The sequence below is a fragment of the Otolemur garnettii genome, unplaced genomic scaffold (genome assembly GCF_000181295.1).
Source record: "Otolemur garnettii isolate 467f Iridium unplaced genomic scaffold, OtoGar3 scaffold00009, whole genome shotgun sequence".
In the NCBI taxonomy this organism is placed as follows: domain Eukaryota; kingdom Metazoa; phylum Chordata; class Mammalia; order Primates; family Galagidae; genus Otolemur; species Otolemur garnettii.
The window spans coordinates 33,295,295-33,306,272 of NW_003852404.1; the positions used below are offsets into that span (position 1 = coordinate 33,295,295).

The 10,978-nt window shown below is 39.5% G+C and overlaps 1 pseudogene; it reads right to left on the reverse strand.

Moving 5' to 3' along the window:
• Positions 1–9,771: 9,771 nt before the first annotated feature.
• LOC100948371 overlaps positions 9,772–10,978 on the reverse strand; it is a 1,848-nt pseudogene continuing 641 nt past the window's right edge.

Genomic DNA, 10,978 nt, shown 5'->3' on the forward strand with positions numbered 1-10,978 from the left:
CTACCTGTGCAGAGGAGATGTGGACTTTTGTATTTTTCATCAGGATTTGAATCATAATAGACCAGACACAAGATATGCAAAGTCACGTTATGCTGACCGGAAAGAAATAGATTGAACTATGAATGATTAATACATCTAAGGGAAAAAGGTCTCAGTCAGAGATTGGTCACTCTGGGGAGTCAGTCTTGGAAAGGACACAGAGACACACTTTGGAAAGGTCTAGTCTAACTCAGTTCAGAGAGTAGAGTCTTCGATAATAGAGTGTGTAGTAAACTTCCTTCACCATAACATCTATTTTACATTCAACTTAAACATTTCATTTATCTAATTATTTCTCTGTTCTTTTTGAAAGTTTCCTAAGCTCTCTTTTGGTTATTTTTTAATTCCTAGGTAGTTCTGTCTACAGAAAAGGAATATGCTGGTCACATAGGCTTGAAGAATTCAGGCCCCATGATAGCTCTTTTTTAACTACTTTATTTTTTAATAGTCGATTAGGGTCAGAGAAACAGAACCACTAGGACTTTGTCTAATTCGCATCACATGCAATTGTGAGAGATGAATCAAGTGCCTCTGTAGGCTTGTGCTCTTTGCGTCTATTCTGGAGCTCAAAGTCTGCAGGACAGGTAGTCAAGAAAGGAAGACAACTGTGGAGTGGGGAGAGCAAGGGAAACCAGAATGGACTGGTGCAAGACGGAGTCCCTGAGGATGGACTAGAAGCGGGGTCTCATATTACTGCCAACGTTGGTGGCCATCAGAAAATAAAAAAACAAACAAAACAAAACATAAAAACAAACTGACGCCATTTGATATAGAGTTGAACAGATGCCAGGGCCAGAGAGACAGAGAACTTGAAGGGCAATTGAAGATAAAGGGAGCAGCTGTGGGGCTAGCCATTGCCCCATGTCAGTCTAGTGTCAGCTGAAGTGTCAATCAGCACAAGCTGGAACAGCACCGGGAGCCCCAGCTCCCACCTGAGTATAAAAGCAATATGGCCGCTGCTTCAGAACCACCTTCCATAACTCCTGCAAAAAGGTTCTTCTGGCCCCGTGCAGAAGACAATTACAGGAAATGTGTTCCAACTCAGCTAAATTGCCTTGGTTCAAATACTTCACACAGGATAATAACACAACAGAATAAGAACACAATATGTTATTATCCAATTCTGGTTTTCGATATCCTCTTCATAAACTTGTTAATAAGAATCTGGCTGTGAGAGATGGATCTACTCTTGATGTGCTGACAAAATAAGGGAGCTGGCTGAGGACCAAAGCCTGGTGAGACGTTTATCCTACAAAGCTAATGAGCAACAGCCTGCAAGACCTCTTATTAGGCAGCCTACTTCATGTCCTCAGGCAGTGCTCAGGCGATCTCTCATCGTGCTTCTAGCATTGGCTTGGGAATCCTCCCTTCTCATATGAATTTCAATTCCTTGAGTGCCACAAATTCCGACCTCAGAGGTTTCCATGGGCAGTGAGTTTACTTTGGTAACCAGAAGGTGAGAATAACAATTTTTTCTGTACCTACCTTTCTCTTTTGCTCTGATAATTATCAAGAGTTCTTCCATCATCCACCCTTACACTTTTTCTATCAAATTGCTCTAGTAACCCAGATATCCAAATATTCTATGTAGCTATAGATACTCTTTGCTGGATACGTTGTCTAAATGATTTTCCTAATTCTCACAGGACCCTCTCAGTCCCATTGGAGGACACTGGTTCCATAAGCCTTCAGAATTGGCATTATTATATTCAGATTTGGCCCAAATATGGTAGGTTAAACTTGGTTGTATTTACAGGCAGATATTATACCCCAGTGAGTGATTTCAAGTGGGGCCTGGGGTCCGGTTGAGGAGGCAAGAGAGTATTGATGAACCAATATCGCCACATTTTAAACAACCTCTTTTCCAGAAGTAGATTATTTACAGAAAATGTGAATGACCATCTATTGAGCTGGAAGTTCTCCCACCTTCCACAGCCTTCTTTCTCTAGTGGTTTGCAGTAAGCTACTATAGTTAACAAAATACTAGAAGGAAAACATTTATAAATCAGCTTACTTTCGAAACGATGACTTATATAGATGTAGAGGTTATTTTTTTCCCACATGTAATTCTTTTGGGCCATAATTATCCAAAAGTTCAGAAGCTACGTTATCTTGTCAAGTGTGCTGTATTTCAGCATTACCTGCTATCTCTGGTGTCCTGACACCAGGCTGTCAGTGACATCAGATGAAGGATGAATACCCCAGACAACGACTTGAAGTGCTGATGAAAGCCAGGTGTCAGGATGCACCCACGTGTCAATGGAGGGTCAGGAAGGAGAGAAAGGGCCGCAGGTCTTGCAGGTGTGTGAGCTGTCTGCCGAGAGAGAAGAGAGGGCCGACAGGTGGGAGCTCCATGCGAGGGTCCCAGACGACTTTATCCTTTGCTTTAGTCAGGAAAAGCTAAGGCTTCTTGTTTAACTCAGCAATTTCTCCATGGCATGTAGCCTGAGGCCTCCGGTAGAATTAAATGGGAGATTTCTGGGCAAAATGAAAGTGAGGAGCAGGACAGCTGCTAATAAGAAACTACTGGTACAAACTTCACACTTTCGGAGAGAGGGGTTAGAACAATGCAATGCAGATCAGTCAGTGACCATGGCCAATCAGGGAGGGGTTCTTCCATTACCCCCAGTTTTTATTGTATCGTTGGCTGTCTCTTTAAGAACCCCCCTTCCCTTCCCACCTAGCCTCAGGTTTCTGAGAGTTGGCAGCAAGACAGTCAAATCACAGAGAGTGGGATTTGGGGGAGAGGAAATAATTGAAAAGCTTACTTGCTTATTAGGCAATAAATTATGTCCTGGGATTGATGCCAGAGTGGTTTTGGAAGGGCCTATACATATTGACCTCTGAAAAAAGTGGATTTATTATTGAACAGTCGTTGTATGAAATCTTAACTAATGAGGGGCACGTCAAGGCGCCGCGGTGAGGCAGCTCCTGTGCACAGTTGCAGCAAGGTTGGATTCCGCTGACATCTGTCTGGCACAGTCACTGCTGCTTGGAACCTCCTGCTAATCAGAAGCTTGTCCAGGCCATTTCTCCCTACAGTACATCCTCCTCCACTGAATTGTAATGCAGATTGGGGGAAAAGCTGCCGAAATTTAAAAGGTGCTGTCAAGTGTAGTGGCAGTTGTCTACCCTGTGAGTGTTTCTAAAAGTGAATATGAATTTTTAAATCAAATGTTGTGCTGTAATCAGAGGGATAAGTGTTGAATCGAATGGCACATGTGTCTCTGTTCCAGGTCAGAAGGCACAGACCAAGAATATTTACCTCACTTTGTTAAAAAAAAAAAAAAAAAAAAGATTAAATTGTAACTATATCTATTGGATGAAATGTTTAATTAATGTCTATGACTGACTAGCTGAGTTAGAAAAACCCCAAGCGTGTCGCTACATAAAGGAAAATCCCGTTCCTTACAAATGAATTTGCCAATATTAATAAGTATCTGCAGACGGTTTAAAATGGATAATCTCATTTAATCTTTTTAACAACACTTTGACCTAGGTAATGTATTTCTTCATTTTTCAATAGTTGAAAAGTAGGGACCTCAACTAGGGGTGATTTGGAGCCCCAGGAGACATTGGGCAATGTCTGGAGACGTATCTGGATGTCACAGCTGGGGAAGGGAGTGCTCCTGGCACTTGGTTGGTAGAGTCTGAGATACCGCTGAGCATCCTGCAACCAGTGCACAGGCCCGCACAGAACTGAACACCTATGTCGTTGCCAACAATGTCAGTGCTTGCTGAAGCTTAGAGGCCTCGCAGGGAGGCAGCAGTACTGGGACGTGGTAGAAGCCAGAGTCCGACCCAGGATTCTGGGGCCCTCCAATGATGCGCTCACTGTAACATGCCCTATTTCTCTCCCCACATCATGTGGCTTTAGACCAGAACAAAACACTGGGAACAGAAAAGTTTTATTTGATTTTTAATGATTTCTTTAGCACCTAGTGCAGGATGAGTTAGAACTTGTTGTGAACTCTGCGGAGCCAGCACAATCTGTGGGGTTACCAAGAGGAGCTGATATAGAAATCCATGGAAGGCAGTTATTTAATAGCCCTGTTAAATGTTGCGTCATAAAAGGTAAGCCCCTCCAAGGCAGGGGGTTTGTTGTATTCAATCACAGGTCTAAAGCACAGAGAACAGGGCTGGCACATGGTATGTGCCTTGTTGGGGCTAACAGCAAAGAAAGAAATAAATAAAAGGAAGGCATGAAGAAAAAGTTTAATCTTAGAAAAGGAGTTTCCCTAAATCCTTAAACTTGGGACCTTTGGAAATTGTCTTAATTCTGCAAATGCACTGGACGTGCATTTTCACATACAGAACACAGAATAAGTAGCTTGCATCGTAATGGCTTGAAGGAATTCCATCAGCTTTCAGACGTTTCTGTTTTTGTAAGGAGACTCACAGCAAATTCAGTAGAATTCACTTTTATATTAATGAGGACTTGCACTGTGCCCAGCACTGGGCTGGATTTGTTGATAGCACCTATTTAGAAGCCTAAAGCATCTTTCAGCTCAGAGCTGTGTTGTTCTTGCATCCGTAGGTATTGCGATTGGCATGATTTGTTGCCAGTTGAAATGTCTTGCCAGTTAAAATTTTCACCAATCACTGGCCTCAGGAATTTTTATCAAGAGAAGTTCACTCCTTCAGATTCTTTAAAGAGCTCTCAGTTCAAAATGTGCATGCTTGTTATTTTCATCTTTCTGTGAGCCTTGTAAGGCGATTTGTTCATCATATTTGTTTAGGTAGGAAATGTGGCCAGGAATAGGGCCCACAGAGGTTTAAAAGGTGAAAGGAAAAAGGGGAAGGAAGGAGGTTAGAGGGGATGGCGGCCCTGGCGGGCAGGTAGTTAAGGGTGGAAGAAAGGAGTGGGGCTCCTGACCTATTCACATTGGGGGGAGGGATGAGCTTTATCATGTTTCTATGTGCAAAGCTACATAATTCATTCTAGTAATGGAATATATCTCGGCATTCATTCATTCAGAAAAATGGACCTTCACATGTGGCCTGTAGACTCCTGGGGATTCGCTAAAACACTTTCAGAAGGTTTCAAGATCAAACTATCTTTCTAACAGTGTTAGGATATTGTTTTTTTTCCCTCTCTCACTTTTACTCTAGGGTTGAGTAGAGCTTTTCAGAGGCTCCATGATGTGTGGTGATGTCATCAGTCAGCTAATGGAATGTGTGCTTATACGTTCTAGCATTTTAAAAGCTTTTTAGCTTCAATTTCAGATATATATATACCCTACGTAAATGAAAGGTCTTGGAGTCTTCAATAATTATTTTAAGAATGTGTAGTGACTCTGGGGACAAAAAACTTGAGAATTGTTCATTTTGGTTGGCTGCTTCTAAATGGAATGTCTCACTACTTGAGTCTCCTTGGCAGCTGTTGTTTTCACTTCTGCTAGCTTCCCTTTCCTTACTTCAGAACTCACAGGCTTAGATCCCCTAGGGAAAGGAAAGAAAAAATTTGTAAAAGTATTTTCTACCTTTGAAAGAATTTAAAATATAAAATTACATGAGAGGAAATGGGCTTTTTGTGGCCTTTTTCAACATGAATCTTTTGCATCTTTAATTAGCTTATGCTATAGAATAGTGTGAGAAAGGAGCTGAATAGGTCACATACTTTAATGTCCAGCTCACAGGAAGGTGACAGGAATCTCAGTCCTTCAACCAATCAGGGGCAGAATGACTTTCTTGTCTCTTACTAAGAGTTGTGAAAATTGGACACAGTTGTGAAAATCCCTCTGGTTGGCTCTATGAACCCCAATAAGAAGAGTTACGGGCTAAGAATAAAGATGAAAATGACCCAACCTTAAGATGTCACTACTGAATGTGGGCATCATATCTAGCTTTTACTAAGCAGTGTAGAAAAATCTGTATCCTGAACTATTTTTCTGTTCACAATAAAAAGATAAGCAGATTCTGAGCAATCATCCCGAGGAAAACTTATCTTTATTTGGAAGGACACACACAATAGAATTTTCATGGATTATAGAGGAAATTAAGACTGTCGGACTATTATTTTTTGAATAATTTCAGTAATAGGTCTCTATTCTTCTGGGAGTGACGGAGATACTTTTGTAGATGAGGGGGCAATCATTTATGCAGATCACTTTGGAAAGGCACAGTAAGACACCATAATTGTGGAAGTAGATAATGACTGTCCCCAAGAGATGAACTAATTTTTCATCTCTCTGTTTTATCTGCATGCAACATGGAAGGCCTGCTGTATGCAATTATAGTTTTGAATTTAATTTTTGACTCATCCCTCACTTTTTTAAAGAAGGAAAACAGAACACGTCTTCACGGTATTGAATATTTGAGTGTATATGTATTAGAGTAATTAAGTGATAATGTGATGTAAAATAGGAAAAGATATCTTTATTTCTGTTTTTTTTTTTTTTGCTTGCTTTTCTTTCCACTCTTAGGATCTTGAATTCGAAAAATTAAGGTAATCAGACTCCTATATACTTGGCATATTATTACCATCAACTTTTTAAAAGATATCTTTTATTCTTTTCACATAAAAAAGATATCTTTTATTGTTGCTTACCTCTTCAACTTTAATTCTCTTTCCCACAGTGCTATGGTTTGAATGTGTCCCCCTAAGTTCATGCGCTGGAAACTTAACCCTCAATGCAACAGTGTCAAGAAGTTGGACCTTTAAGAGATTGACGAGGGTTCTGCTTTTGTAAATTAATGCTGTTATTGCACTCTCCTGCCCTTCACTTTCCACCATGAGATGGTGAAACGAGAAGGCCTCTGCTAGCTGCAGGCTCCTTGACCTTGTACCTCCCAGCCTCCCAAACAGTAAGAAATAAATCTCTGTTTTTATAAATTACTCAGAGTCAGGTCTTCTGTTATAACAGCATGAAATGGATTATGACACAGCAATCCACCCTAATATGCTTGAGATGATATGTTTAAATCCTTGTCATATAGATAATGTTGTTTTATGTGGGAGTTACTTTTAATTTACTTTGATGGTATTATGCTTTAAAGCTCATTTTATATCTTACTTTTTTAAATTCAATACTATGTTTTAAGAAATCTATCCATGTTTACATAAAACATGCTTATTGCTCCCAACTGTCTGGAAAATACTCCATAAAATGAATCCCAACCCATCCCAGTTATTTCCTTCCTTAGTGATGAGGACCAAATTCCACAGCACACTGGGAATTTTTTTGTCCTTTCATTCTGAATTTAAATTAACAGAGGCAAGGATCTGTGTCTGTTTTACTTACTTTTATATCCCCAGCACACTCAATAAGAGTTCCTGCTACACAATAGGAACTTGGGAAATTTTTGTTGAATCCATAAACTCATTTGCATTTAGTTACAGTGTGTGAAACATACAGAAAGAATTTAAACTAAAGCATTCACTTTTATAGAGAGTTCTTACCTGATTCCCTAGCCCAGATTAGGTCTTCCTGTTGGAGACTTTTCCATGGAAGCACCGATCACAGTTGTAATCGTCCCACTTGCTTGATACACCATCCTGCTTTGCCCACTTACTGCTGACACAGATGAACACTTAACTTCGTTGTGCCTTTATTCTGCCATCTGGCAATCTCTGCCATAGATTCCTGGGGCATGCGATTCTCAAAGATGAGAAGCAGTGGTGGCAAGAAGGGTTGTTTTGGCCGTGGGACAGTCCTGAAATGTCCTTCTATCATCAGTTGAAACAACTGGAGCATCAGCCCCAGTCTGCCCCAGCGCATGCTAATGGCTATGTAAATATGGCCTTCAGGTAAGTCCTTCAGTCCTTCCCCCACTGCCCTTTGTCCACCAACTGCTGTCCCTCAACTGTTTCTACTGAGGCTGAGAAACATTGGTCCCTCAGTTCCCAAATGTCACCAACTAGGTATAGCGTAAGCCTTTCTCCATCTTTAGGCTACAATTTTGAGTCTTTATCTTCTAAGGCTATTCAAATGGAAGGAAGTTTAATGAGAGAAGGGGAGAGATCAGAAAAAAGGGAAGAAGACATTCATAAGAAAGATTTTAGCACTGTTTTAATATTAGCCTTATTAAAACACGGGCATGTCTTTCTTAATGACAGGGATATGTTCTGAGAAAGGTGGTGTTAGGCAATTTCGTCATTATGTGAACATCATAGTGTTTTTTCACCAACTTAGATGGTGTAGCTACTGCACTCCTAGGCTAGACGGTCCAGCCCAGGGGTGGCGGTTGTTATGAGAATTCCTCTGCTGATCTGACAGGAGGAGGAGCTCAGGCTGTGATGTGAGAGATGGGGAACAGCTGTAGATATAGGTGAAGCTTCCCTAGCTCACCTGCTGCTTCTGGCAGGCACAGACTGGCACCCGTCCGAGGCCCCAGGGGTTGAGGGCTGCAGGCATAGCCTATTGCTCCTACAAGTCTGTACAGCATGGTACTGTACTGAGTCCTGTAGGCAATGGTAACACAATGGTAAATATCGTGTATCAAAAGATCAAAACATAGAAAGGCATAGTAAAAATATGACGTGAAAGACAAAATATAATCCACCTGTTATCGGGCACTTGTCATAAAGAAGCTTCCAGGACTGGAAATTGCTCTGCGCAAGTCAGTGAGTGAGCGATGAGCAAATGTGAAGGCCATGACTGCCCCGGACCGTGTCTGCATGAACCTATCACTCAGGTTACACAAATGTATGAAAAGATGTTTTTTATTTAATAAAAAATTAATCTTAGCTTATAGTCGCTTTTTTACTTCCTAAACCTTTTTAGTTTGTTTAAACTTTTGAGACTTCTATAACACTTATCTTAAAACACAAACATATTGAACAGTTATACAAAAAATTTTTTTATATAAACCTATTGAACATAAATACAAAAATATTTTCTTTATATACTTACGTGACAAGTTTTTAACATTTTTTGATTTTATTTTTTACTTTTAAACTTTTTGTTAAACACTAAGACCAACATACACATTCGCCTAGGCCTATACAGGTCCAGATCATTGATATCCGCATCTTCTACCTCCACATCTTCTTCCACTGGACGGTCTTCAGGGGCAACAACATACACAAAACTGTCATCTCCTATGATAGAAATGTCTTCTTCTAGAATATTTCCTGAAGGAGCTGCCTAAGGCTATTTTATACTTAACTTTTTTAAGTAGGAGGGACACGGTTTAAAATGAAGATAAGTGTAGTATAGTAATTAGTAAAATAGTAGTATAGTAAATAGTAAAATAGTAGTATAGTAAAGACATAATCAGTAACAGTTGTTTATTGTCAGAATTAATACTGAACTGTATGTAATTATATGTTCTATACTTTTATCTGGCTGGTAGTGCAATAGGTTTACATAATCACCACAAACACAAGAGCAGTGCATTATGATGGGGTGTTACGATGGCTACAGCATCACCAGGCGATAGGAATTTTTCAGCTTTGTTATAACCATATAGGATGACTGTCATATATGCAGTCTGTCATTGGTTGAAACATGATGATGCGGTGCATAACTGTAGTACAAAAGTTATATTTGGAATGAATTATCAGTTGAATTATTCTCAAGGCCCTTGTTTGCTATAGAAACCTGTATGGATTTATGCAACAGGAGAGTCTGGCTCAATTTATGGCTAGAACCTAATCAATGAAGTAAAGTACTCAACGAGGCTGAATGTAATTTTCTCTTCTCTCACTAACCTGTAATTTATTAAAAATAAATTCAAGATCCATATTGCTAAGTACTACTCATGACTACAGGGTTAATTATATAAACTTCAAACCATGGTAGAATCTTCATAGATAACTGAGTAACTGGCATCACATCTAATGTCAGAAGAAATATGCACACAAGACGACAATTTCTGTTAGTCAGGAGTATATGAGAAATGGCGTTTAAACATTCATTCTCTAGTTTGAACACTAATTGGTCAGTAGTTGAACACAGACATTTGGCAGTATTGCTGACTTCATTGATATAAGTATATCTTGACATGTAAAAAATGTAGAGAAAAAATAAAGGCATATATTATAAACCAGACTTTGAAAATGTTGTTTTCTTGACAGCTCCATTAAGAATGAAATGTCAGTTTGGTAGCACGTGCTTCTTAGGAATTAGTTTTACAGCAAACTGACATCCACTTTCAAGTAGAAATCAGGTAGTATCTGATACTTTTTCACACTGTACTCTTTTAAGTGTTATCAGATGGGGGGGGTGAATGGTGGGATCACACCTATGGTGCATATTGCAAGGGTACATGTCGGATCTATTAAGTATAGAGTATAAATGTCTTAACACAATAATGAAGTAAATGAGGTGAGGGATGATGTAAGCATTCCAAATTGTAAATGAAATCAGCACATTGTACCCCATAAATACATTAATGTATACATGATCTACCTCTTTATGATTTAATAAAGAAAAAAAGTTAATGTTATCAGAACTTTTCTTTTTCTTCTTCATTTTTTTGTTTTGTTTACTGGCTATGCTTGGGGATCAGGTAGAAATGTAATCCAGGATGCTCATGCTTAGAACGTGTGAGTGTACGTCTATGTGTACTTATTAAATAAGTCTTTTTTTAAATTGTATTTACTTAGAAGCATTCAGAATGTCAACAAAACAGCTGCAACTTTTTTTTTTGCAATTACAGAGTGATATTCAGTTAACAGAACAACAATCATTTCGTATAAGCTGCATCAGAGGCAACTGAAGATGAAAAAACTCCCCTCTCCATATATAACTAATTTGTGCTGTGCACCAACAAGAACCTGCTTTAAATTCCCATGCCAATTTACAGCCCCCACACTGTACCAGGCAAGGTTAGTGGCTACTGAAAATACCACCAGGGCAGGGCTATCTAAAGACACATTCGGTAGTGTGTTAACTGTACAAAAAAAGCCACTGTACAGTTTAAAAACAAATCTTACACAGCCTTACATTTCAATTTTTTTCTTTAAAAGGAATGAGTTGTGTATGGGGGGGGG